Source organism: Mustelus asterias, chromosome 10 (genome assembly GCF_964213995.1).
Source record: "Mustelus asterias chromosome 10, sMusAst1.hap1.1, whole genome shotgun sequence".
Taxonomy (NCBI): Eukaryota; Metazoa; Chordata; class Chondrichthyes; order Carcharhiniformes; family Triakidae; genus Mustelus; species Mustelus asterias.
In genome coordinates this window covers 56858299-56870759 of record NC_135810.1, presented here as the reverse complement: position 1 = coordinate 56870759, position 12461 = coordinate 56858299, and the positions used below count along the sequence as shown (strand labels likewise).

The 12461-nt window shown below is 41.8% G+C and overlaps 1 protein-coding gene across 8 annotated transcripts in view; it reads right to left on the bottom strand.

Moving 5' to 3' along the window:
- Positions 1–12250, bottom strand: part of LOC144499610 (phospholipid scramblase 1-like) — a 92707-nt gene extending 80457 nt beyond the window's left edge. Inside the window, exon 1 of one of the 8 annotated variants that reach the window (XM_078221758.1) lies at positions 12194–12250. The gene's annotated coding sequence lies outside the window, so the exon portion shown is untranslated. Of the gene's footprint in view, positions 1–12161 lie in introns of all 8 variants that reach the window. The other 7 variants (XM_078221761.1, XM_078221764.1, XM_078221763.1 and 4 more) reach the window with 7 other exon arrangements.
- Between the last annotated feature and the right edge of the window lie 211 nt (positions 12251–12461).

Here is a 12461-nt window from a genome sequence, read left to right as displayed (position 1 = left end):
GATTTTTGAATGTTTACAAAGCACTTTGACCTTGCACATCAGTTAGGTGGTGACAGAGTCTCTGGGGTAACAGGCGAATCATAATTTGTTTCACCAGAATATAGATGATAGCAATTTTTCATGTTTCAAAGTATTGAAGAAATCCACAGTGCTATTGTGTTGGAAAGTCCTTTGTTTCTTCATGGATAGGACAGCAAAAGGTCAAAAAAAACACAAAAAGGCCTAAATTGTTAGAGCTAGACATGTTTCTGAAACATCTAAAAGGGAACAAAAACAGAGAAAGCTGTAAAACCTTAAGATGGTCCAGCAGCATCCATAGGGAGAGAAAATAGAGTGACACTTCGAGTCTGTATGATCCTTCTTCAGAACTAAGAGGGGAAGATGTGTTGGATTATATACTGTAGAAAGAGGGGTGGAACAGCGATCAGTGGGAGCTGGGAGAGATTGCAACAAAGATGTAGCAAAGAAGAACAAGTGACAGATGGCCTGGTGGGGAGGCGGAGGAAGGGTTTTTACTTAGGAACAAAAAAATGTTTGGGACTTTAAAAAAAAGTTAAATGAAGAAAGGTCACATTCTAAAAGTTGCTCTCATGCTCAAATGTCCGTCCTTGGCCTGTTGCAATGCTCCAGTGCAACCCAATGCAAACTGGAGGAGCAGCACCTCATCTTACAATGAGGCATGTTACAGCCTTCTGGACTCAACATTGAATAAAATTAGGGTTCCCCCAGGGTTTACGGGCGAAATTTTCCCATCCCACCCACCACGGGAATCGTAGCAGGCAAGACATGGGCTATGCAAAGGTCTGTTGGCATTAGGTGTGATTTTCTGGTTTTGAGGCAAGCGCAGCCAGAAAATCCACTCTACATTTCATGTCAGAACAGAGGCCAAAAGGCTTTAAAAATGGCAGGTGGGACACCATTCCAAGATTCTCAACCTCATATCCATTACTGCAAAAAACTGCTGGAAAAGGGCAAGGTAGTGAGCCCAAACACAACACTCCCAGCCTTGCCAGCTTCATTGTAGGCATGGGCATCTCACATCCTCCAGAACATTGATGGGCGTTGGGCCAGCCTTTGTAGATGTGATTCACCGTTCAAGAGAGGAAATGTAAACTCTAGGAGAACCCTTGTTGAATTCAATGTTGAATCCGGAAGGCTGTAATATGCCTTATCGGAAGATAAGGGTGGCACAGTGGTTAGCATTGCTGCCTCACAGTGTCAGGGACCCGGGGCCCTGTCTGTGTACAGTTTGCACATTCTCTCAGTGTCTGCGTGGGTTTCTTCCAGGTGCTCCGGTTTCCTCCCACAGTCCAAAGATGTGCAAGTTAGGTTGATTGACCATGGCCATGCTAAATTGTCCCTAGTGTAAGGGGGATTAGCAGGGTAAATATATGGGGTTACTGGAATAGGGCCAGGGTGGGATTGTGGTCAGTGCAGATTTCATGGGCTGAATGGCCTCCTTCTGCACTGTAGGGACTCTATGATAAGATGAGATGCTGCTGCTCCAGTTTGAGTTGGGTTGCACTGGAGCATTGCAACAGGCCAAGGACAGACATGTGAGCATGAGAACAACTTGCAGAGTTGAAATGACAAGAAACAGGAAGCTTGTGGTCATGCTTGCGGGCTGAGCAAAAGTGTTCCGCAAAGCCATCACCCAGTCTACATTTAGTCGCCCCAATATAGAAGAAACCACATTGGGAGCAATGAATTCAGTAGACCAAATTGAAGGAGAAGCAAGTGAGATGTTGCTTCACCTGAAAGGAATGCCCGAGGCCTTGAATGGTGAGGAGGGAGGTGGTAAAGGGGCAGGTTCTGCGATTGCAAGGAAAGGTGCTGTAGGAATGGGATGGGAGAAATCAAGCTTATTCAACAAAACCAGTGAAATAAAGAGGTTGGGAATAAAGGAAGATAGGTGGAAGACAACATAAGTCAAGACAATTCAATAGTGCCAGTCAGCATGATGTGCTCCCTAAATTTCTATTATTCAATGAAGATAAGTTGTACAAATTGTACTCTGGCCATAATATTCTTGCTACATATTCTCATTATGAAATAAAGTACCACAGCAATTCATATCAGAGTTCAACTCAGGCATTTCCTTGATTTCCTAGATTCTAGAACAGACCAGCAGTTTAAAAGTGAGCATATACAAAATCTCTGTTCAAGAAAGAAAGGTGCGAGAAAACAGGGAATACACAAGTTAGCCAGCAGTTAACTTAAGTAAAACTTAACAATGCACTTAGAAAATCATAGTGTTATTACAGAGTCAGCACGGTTTTATAAATGGGAAGTCACATTTGACAAATTTGAATTTTTAAAGGATGCAACTATTCAAGTCGATAAAGGGAAATTGCAGCATACTTGATTTCACAATTTCGATAAGATGCCACACACAAGATTAAGAGCACAAGGTATGGGTTCATGCAGTTGAAGGTAACACATCAGCATGGCTGGAGGATTGAACAGATAGTAGAAAGCAAGGATAAATAGGGCATTTTCAAGTCACCAGGCTATAACTAAAGGAGTCCGGCAAGGCCTCAGATACTTACAATCTATATTAATAACTTAGACAGTCAAGTTTTTTGAAAATACAAAAGCTAGTTGGGAAGGTAAGCTGTGAGGTGAACACAAAGGTCCAGATTTCCTCACAGCGCCAGGGACCCAAATTCGATTCCCGGCTTGGGTCACTATCTGTGTGGAGTTTGCACGTTCTCCCTGTGTCTGTGTGGGTTTCCTCCAGGTGCTCCGGTTTCCGAAAGATGTGCCAGTTAGGTGCATTGGCCATGCTAAATTCTCCCTCAGTGGACCCAAACAGGCACCGGAGCGTGGGGCCTAGGGGATTTTCATAATAACTTCATTGCAGTGTTAATGTATACCTACTTGTGACACTAATAATAAACCTTTAGATTTACACACCTCTGCTCATGTCAGAATGGAACCCAAAGGGCTTTAAAAATGGCAGGCGGGATGCCATTCTGATGATGCCATCCTCAACCTCATCTCTGGCAATTTTTTCTGGTAATGGATAAGGGCAAGGTAGTGAACCCAAACACAGCACTCGCAGCTCCATTATAGGTATGGACAATTCAGATCCCCCAGAACTTTGATGGAAGTTGGGCCAGCCTTTGTAGGGGATATGATTCATGGCTCAGGAGAGGAAATGTAAACACTGGGGGGGCCTTAGTCTGGCAACCTTGTCAACAAAAGCAGGCTGAACAGATAGCCAAACATCAGTTATGTCAAATGACCTCATTGTGAATGCCTGACTAAGCTCCAAAAATGATTTGCAACTGTGTAAACAGCCCTGTGGGGGGACTGTTAGCTTTGTATAATTCAGTTATATTACGATTTTGTTTGGAGTGCTTTTTCAATGCCAGTGTATTTATTTGGACAGGATTAAACATTTCTTCAATGGGACTTTTACTGGCTGTGATTGATGGGCAGCTTTATGAGAAGGTAAGAAGGGGACTTTTTCTCCAAAGGGAATATTTAATGGCTGATTGCTTTCAGCATTTCAAGACTTGCCAGCATATTTATATGTCTCAGAAGTCCTGTACCTGGTGGATACTAGGTGAGGGAGCATGGAGGATGCAAAGGTGTCAAGAAATGTATGTAGGAGCATGTAGATTATGTGTGTTGGGGCGGGGGGGGGGGGGGGTGAAGGCTAGAGGGTCTAGCAATCGTAAATACAACTGGGCTGATGTCCCAATAAATGGAGGGAGGCCCTCTCACTGTTGGTCTCACCATTTGCCTATCTCTGTTGCCACCTTGCACCTGCCTCCAGAGGTGGTGCACCTGTCTCCAGCCCATGCCCCCCCCCCCCCCACCCACCACCACCATGAAAATAGATTGGGTAGGCCTCCAAAACTGAGATGAGATCAGAGAGTCAGAAAAATTCCCGACTACTGATACCCAGTTCTCAGAGGACACAAAAATATAATAACTAGTTGAGTAGCAACAAGTTGACAGACAATGTTGTTGAATGAGAGGTTGTTCCTTTGGGTAGCAAGAGCAGAAAAGCAGATTTTTCTTTTGGAAAAAAGCAAGAAACTTCTAAATGTTGATGTTCAAATTAGAGTGTAATGGAACATAAAGTTAGTGTACAGATTCAACTCGCAAATGGGTGGCACAGTGACACAATGCTGCCTCACAGTGCCAGAGACCCGGGTTCGATTCCCAGCTTGGGTCACTGTCTGTGTGAAGTTTGCACATTCTCACCATGTCTGCGTGGATTTCCTCCAGGTGCTCCGGTTTCCTCCCACAGTCCAAAGATGTGCGGGTTAGGTGGATTGGCCATGCTAAATTGCCCCTTAGTGTCAGGAGGACTAGCTTGGCTAAAGGCATGGGGTTATAGGGATAGGGCCTGAGTGGGATTGTGGGAGGTGCAGAGTCGATGGGCCGAATGGACTCCTTCTGCACTGTAGGATTCTATGATCTATGATGATCTAAATAGGAAGTGTAATGGCATTTTGTCCTTATTGCAAGGGTATTGGAGTACAAGAATATGGACATCTTGTTACAATTGTTTAGGGCTTTGGTAAAACCATATCTGGAGTACCATATGTAGTTTTGATCTCCATATCTAAAGGAATGATATACTTGCCTTATACAGCAAAAGTTCAGTAGATAAATATTTTGGAAGAGGAAGTTATCCTATGAGAGTAAATAGGACCTATATTCTCTGGAGTTTAGAAGAATGAGAGCTGATCTCATTTAACATACAAGATTCCGAAGGGACTTAGCATGGTAGACACAAAGATATTGTTTTCCCTCGCTGGAGAATGTAGAAGACGGAGACACGGTTTAAGGATAAGAGGTTGATCATTTAGGACAGAGATGAGTGGCATTCTCTATTCCAAAAGGTTGGGTGCTTCATTGTTGAGTATGTTTAAGGCTTAGATAGACAGATTTGTGGTCTCTCAGGGAATCAAGGAATATGAGGTGGGAGACAGGGGAAGAGAAACAGATAGGAAAATATAGTTGAGGAAGATCAGCCATGATCTTATTGAAAAGTGGAGCAGCTTTGAAGGGCAGTATGATCTACTCCTGCCCCTGTTTATGTTCTCATGTTGGCTCATCTTCAGAGAGATTGTAGTACAGACGTAGAAAAATCACAAACATCAAGTTCAAGGCTCATGGGAAATCTATTGTTACATGCTGAACAACAACATAATTGCAAGTTAATTCTTATAAAAACACTGACTGTTATTGGAGCAACTAACTCTACTATACCAAATAAATTATGAACACAAAGAGTCAAGTAATTACCAAAATATCTTTAAAAAATAAATTCAATAACTTTGCCTAATTCCCCAGAGAACCAGGGCCTTTCATTTTGTTCTTTTCTGGGAGCTTGTTGTCTTCTAACTGCTCTCCCCTCAATATGTTTTAGGCTTCCACAGAAACAGGGCTCAATATTCATTGGCATCATTGCCAGGCCATCGTTCAATAGCTTCAGTCTTTCTTAAACAAAAATGTCCTTTGCCCAGCCCAAAGTGGTTCAATACAAAACTAATCTTTGTCTCTCACCATGTAGATTGAAGCCCTGAAATAGCAATACCAAAACATTATTCCATTCAGAACAGATGCAAAATTGTATATAGAAAGCTTTAAATATACAAATAATTATATTTAATACAACACTGTGTTTCCCAGCCTCCAATGGACATCAAATTAAAGACATGTTATTAAAGATTTTCTGGCCTTTCAAAGATACTCTTATACTCTTGGGATTCTGGAGGGGAAAAGTAGTTCACAGAAGTGTTTAGATCATTTTTGAATCAGCAGATTTTGTCTCAGAGCAGGAGAGTCAAAATACTGAGAGGGAAGATCTTGAGTTTTTTTTTTAAAAATCGGCTCTTATAAAGAGAACATCCCTATAAGATTATTGAAAGCGGCAAGTTGGATCTAATTTGTCAAAAAAAAAATAGTTCTAGCTTACTTATCAACATTTTCTAGATGAGGGTTAGGTAGTGAGGGAAGAGAATTTATTTTACTATTCTGCCTCACACTAAATCTTAGTAAATATATCATAATGGAGTAAAGAAATATGATGGATAAAGCAAAGTAGCAGACTCTAATTTCCACAGTGGTCCTGCTAATTGTTTTTCAATTTTAAAAAGCTTTTGAATGCTGTTCTTTATCTGATCAAAGAGCATATTCGCACCATACATCCCACTTATACATACATATATATGGGCAGCACGGTGGCACAGTGGTTAGCACTGCTGCCTCACAGTGGTTAGCACTGCTGCCTCACAGTGCCAGGGACTCGGGTTGAATTTCCAGCTTGGGTCACTGTGTGTGGAGTTCGCACATTCTCCCCGTGTCTCCGTGGGTTTCCTCCGGGTGCTCCAGTTTCCTCCCACATTCTGAAACACGTGCTAGTTAGGTGTATTGACCAGAACAGGTGCTGGACTGTGGCAACTAGGGGAATTTCACGGTAACTTCATTGCAGTGTTAATGTAAGGCTTACTTGTGACTAATAAATAAACTTTCTTATACATCTGCAGTAAAAGGATTACAACCTGCCATCATATTGTACCCACACCTGACCTATACAGATTTCAAGCTTCTTCAACAGTTTACATTTTCCCAGTCTGAAGTAGTTTCATAAAAGTTCTAAAGGAAGTATCGGTTAGTGACATTCACTTTTGTATATCTTGATGACCAAGCACATGTATTAGAGAGTAGATTGAATTATAAAATCAGACTACTGGTCCTTACCAATCTGAAGTAACACTTGTATAAGAATGTACGGTTTAAAAATGTACTGTATAATCACTGATTTTTTGATTACAAGCAACAGTTAATTAATTACAAGCATCCAGTAATTATGGTTTCCACTGTTTTCAATAATTGTAACATGCTGGGCACAGTAAGGAAAAAAACTTAATCACATGATGTGCTTAATTTAGCAACTATGTTAATTCTGGATGACTTGATTTTTTGTAATTATATCTAACGTGGTCTCAGAACTATATTACAAGGCAGCAACACGATTGAGGGGTTGAGATAATATCATAAATAACAAGAGCAAAGCTCGCATTGTTTAGTAATGTCATTTCACCCAGACTGATGTTTGTAGCCACCTTGCAACAGATAATATATAGTACATACAAATTTTGAGATTTCTTACAATTTTTGTAAGACTATCAACTTGCACCTCTGCAGCTTTGCCTACCTCCCTTACTCAGGTTTCCCTAACCCAGCCCATCTGCTGTTGAAACAGTTGTCCATGCTTTAGTCAATACCATACTCACCTATTTACATAGTGCTATTCCAATACTCTCATAGCTACCTAGTTCATTCATCACTCTGATGCAACAAATCCCATCACTCCTGTTCTTTCTGATTTACATTACTCTGTTTTCCCATTTAAAATTTCCCTTCATGGCCTTCCTCCTTTCAATCTTTGTATGGAACTAAATGCCTTAGCCCCTCCCTTATTGCCATTGATTGAGGTTCTCCTCCTCCTCCAAGCTCTCTCTATGAAAGCATATATTTTTTGTACAGGCAGTCCTCGGGCTTATGACACAAGTGGATCCGGAAAATCATGTCTTAAGTCAATATGTCGTAAGTTGGAACCGATTTTCCCCATAGGAACCATATTATAAATAATGGGACTGGTTCTTGAACCCTAATTTCAGTGATACACAATATTACCTTTTCCATTAACTTGTGGTTATGACATTATGAACAGAGGTACAGAATCACCCCTTAATGTTTTGCAGTTTTGAAGAGAAAATCAGATAACAATGAGCGTTAAGTAAACTGAAACATTTTGTACAACAGGCATCTGACTTTCCACTGAGTCAGTTTTAAACTGGGGCTTTTGTCACGTTAAAGTTTATGAGATCTTCTATATCTGAGAAGCAAATGGTCTTTCCTAAGATTGTGGAAGGCAAAACATAAAGGAACATAACAGTCGGTAAAGACCAAGTGTTCATTGCTATGATGTAAAATCAAAACCAGGTGTAAATTTATAAATGTCATAAGTCTCATTCATCACAACTCAAACATCATGAAGTCAAGGACTGCCTGCATGCTTATTCCTTTATGAAGGGCCTTGGAAAGTTTTTCTTTGTTAAAAGCACTAAATAACAAGGCAGTAAATGAACAGAAACATTGGCTCAATGTTTGATGGATCAGGGCATCGCGCAGCAGTCTCCCATTAAGATTTTTCTCTTCACCCTGCAGCTTTTGTGTTGCAAATGCTGGAAGTGCGAGCAGAGAATGACTGGTGAATCAGATTAAACAGTTTATCTAAAATAAAGGCAAAATACTGCAGATGCTGGAAGTAAAAACAGAGAATGCTTGATAAACTCAGCAGGTCTGGCAGATCTGTGAAGAGAGAAACGCAGGGTGGGATTTTCTAGCCCTTCCCATCAGTGGGATCTTCCAGTCCTACTGAAGACTAACCCCCACGGTGGGAGAGGTGAGTAAAGCAAAACGCCATAGAGATCAGCGGGACAGGAAGGTCCTGCCATCAGTAAATGGCAAGCTATCTCTGCCGCCAGAAAACATGCTGCGGGGAAGCCAGAAAACCCCACCCAGACTTAACATTGAGTCCATATGACTCTACAGACTCTGTTTCTCACTCCACAGACGCTCCCAGACCTGCTGAGTCTTTCCAGCCTTTTCTGGTTTTAAACAGTTTATCTCCTGATCCAATATAATTTAAACCTGGAGAAAAAAAAGAGGGAGGACAGAGTAAATCAGAGTGAAATTAAATACAGAAAGGAAAATTATAAGTGGGAAAGAAAGACTGGATTGAGAGACAAAAAGAAGTTTTGCTTTTCCAAAACATTTGCTCCCTTTCTGCACCAGAGAGGTTGCAAGAACACAAATCCCATTTAAAAAGGGACTTTATTAATTTAATACATTTTATCAATGTACATGCAACAATTGCTTGAAACTCACAGGGAGGTTGATGAGCCCTCATTTTTGCTAATAGCAGAGTGACGCAAATTGTCCAACAGCTTGTGGCAATTCTCAGCTCACTTGGGGTGGCAGAGTGGTAGCACCGTTGCCTCACAGTGCACAGGGACCCGAGTTCAATTCTGGCCTCGGGTGACTGTCTGGAGTTTGCACATTCGCCCTGTGTCTGCGTGGGTTTCCTCCCGGTGCTCCGGTTTCCTCCCACAGTCCAAAGATGTGCGAGTTAGGTTGATTGGCCATGGTAAATTGCCCACTAGTGTCAAGGGGGGATTAACAGAGTAAATACGTGTGGTTATGGGGTAGGGCCTGGGTGGGATTGTTGAGTGCAGGCTCGATGGGCCAAATGGCCTCTTTCTGCACTGAAGGAATTCTATGATTTCCTCACCATAAATTGTTGTATTACAAGACATCTTGAAGGGCAGAATATCCTTATCAATGAGCAGTATGCCTTTTGTAAAGCCAGATCAACAGTATCACACTCATCCTTACTATCCACAATCTGACCTTTCATTTTGTCGCATAATGATAAATCTAGCCATTTTCGATTTTCCCAAAGCATTCAATGCGAAGTTACTGGAGAAACTAGATCATTATGGAATCCAGGGAAATATTAAACAACGGATAAGAACATTTCTTACCAGATGATAACAAACTGTCACAGTGAATGGGGAAGCCTCAAACTGAAAACCTGTCTTAAGTGTTCTTTACGCAGAGTGTGGTTGGGGTGTGGAATGGACTGCCTGCAGTGATAGTGGAGTCAGACACTTTAGGAACATTTAAGCAGTTATTGGATAGGCACATGGAGCACACCAGGATGATAGGGAGTGGGATAGCTTGATCTTGGTTTCAGATAAAGCTCGGCACAACATCGTGGGCCGAAGGGCCTGTTCTGTGCTGTACTGTTCTATGTTCTAAGTGTTGCACCCAAAGGTACAGTCCTACTTGTACCACCTCTTTATAAAATAGCATCCAGGGTGGAATATCAAGCCAGATTGGACTCTGCAGATGACTGCCTACTCTACAGAGCCATTACTGAAGCACAGATGAGGTTAGCTTTCATAGAAATCATAGAAACCCTACAGTACAGAAAGAGGCCATTCGGCCCATCGAGTCTGCACCGACCACAATCCCACCCAGGCCCTACCCCCATATCCCTACAGATTTACCCACTAATCCCTCTAACCTACGCATCTCAGGACACTAAGGGCAATTTTTTAGCATGGCCAATCAACCTAACCCGCACATCTTTGGACTGTGGGAGGAAACCGGAGCACCCGGAGGAAACCCACGCGGACACGAGGAGAATGTGCAAACTCCACACAGACAGTGACCCAAGCCGGGAATCAAACCCAGGTCCCTGGAACTGTGAAGCAGCAGTGCTAACCATTGTGCTACCGTGCCTTTCATGAGGATCTAAATAATCTTATCAAATAGGCCAATAGAATGGAGGAATACAACACAATTGTGAATCAGCAATGCTGATCTGCATCACTACCCAACTGCACGATGCATGACCTCCCCCGTGAAGTTATTAAAGAATGCCATTACTCAAGAATCCAGATCCAAAATAAACGGAACGTACAAGTCAACAAGCAGCCTCCAGCGCATCCAGAAAGCCTGGGTCTGTGAAACTGAATTTCCGTCACTCTTCAACCACAGTAAAGGAAATGCTGTACTACTACTTAGACTACACCTCCATTACAACGTAGTTGCTTGGGACATTATCCTCCTTGGGAAAGTTCAATGCTGGGCTGCTCGTTCTCACAAGATACTAGTGTCTCTCAGCTGGTCACATCGCTCAGCGCTGGAAGTCTCTGGAACCAAAGGCCCACAGGTTGACATGCCTCTATAAAACCTTGGATGGACAATTAAATATTTCTAAGCAGTACATTAAGCTAAAAATGACCAAGCTCAAAGGTTTCATAACTAAAAGTTACACCTATGTACATCCCAGAGGTGGACTTACAATTTAACACAGGCATTAATGTCCTGGAGGAGGTGAGGCTGAGGTCCAGCACAGAGGGAGACAGGAGGGCCTCCAGTATGTCCACCTCTGCCCTAATGGACGTCCTTTGCAGCCCTTCCCCCCTCCCCAAGAACAATTAAGGGCTGCAACAATCTGCCACAAACCTTAACCTCCATAACCCCTCCCCACCCACCCACGAAAGATTCATTTAAGAAAAATCTGTTGAACTTTAAAATTCAATCAAGTACACTCATTGGTACATCTCCTGTGAAAATTCCCTTGTGGAAGACTACAGAGAGAAATCTTACTAAGTACCAATTACAAACTAATGGCATCATCATCAGCAACTCAATGTTGTTTTGTCAGCAAATTCTAGCCCCAAAACAAAGATCTAATGCAGGAAGACAGAAATCAGACAGTACGGATTCTCAAAGAATGCCAATTTAAAAGCTGAAAATAGAAATAGACAACTGCAGTTTGCATCATAATTCTTTATTAGTTTTATACACATTGTTAAATGCTTAATGCACTGTTTGCACTATTTCATTTCTACTGCTCCTGTAGTTAGTTTCCATTTGTGTGATATACAACCAAACAGAAGTCCAGAGCTGTCAGTCACTGGATTGGTAAAATGAACTATACTTCTTAATCAGTCAGAAAACCAATTAATATAAACTATGATACCAGTATGACCCTCAATTTCTGACCCTGAAACAAGATTCCAGGAAATGTGAACCTGCACCGGCTGGCAAACTACCGGTCATGAAGAAACACTACAGTAACCATGTGAACCTACATAGGCAGAGAAACTGACATGAAGAAACGCTACAATAACCATAAAACGTTTTCCACAAGACCTATTGAATGTCATAAATAAACAAACTACGTTTTTTTTTAGATACTACTTTTCATGCAAGGGTTGCATGTTTTTAAGATCCAATTCGACATTTTTTAAACCACAAGCCTTCATTCCTTGTTTTAAAAAAGCCGTGTTGGAGCTGCTTCATGCAGGTTAATATGAAAAGCGTCGCCTATACAAAAAAAACACGAAACAGTGGCGCAAGAACATTTCAGCTCAGCAAAAACATCAAGGAGAGAACCACTGGAAGAAATCCACACCATTGCAGGCAGCAGCTACATGTTGTAAAAGCAAGTATCCACTGTGCAGGGGTTTGGTCACAAGCAAGCTGAACAGAGCCAACAGCAGCCAGAACCAGGACAGACTTCCGCATAAGAAGCAAATATAAAAACTCACACAGAAGGACATGCAGCACTGTCTGTATTTACCCCTCGGAAGATACTGGAAAGACTCACGCACTCACTGAGCTGCAAAAACAGCTTCTAACTCCCTGACGTCAGCTGCAGCTATCTTTGGCTTCTGACAACAAGGAGGAGACTTTAATTTGCCTATCTCTCAAAGTTTAAACATTAACATATGATCTGTATTTTCACTACTGCATCTATCATGTGCACTGCCAATGGTGCCACATTGTTAGAAGATAGATATGTTGGTAATGAACACAATGAAAAGGATTTTAATCACAAATTAAATCGT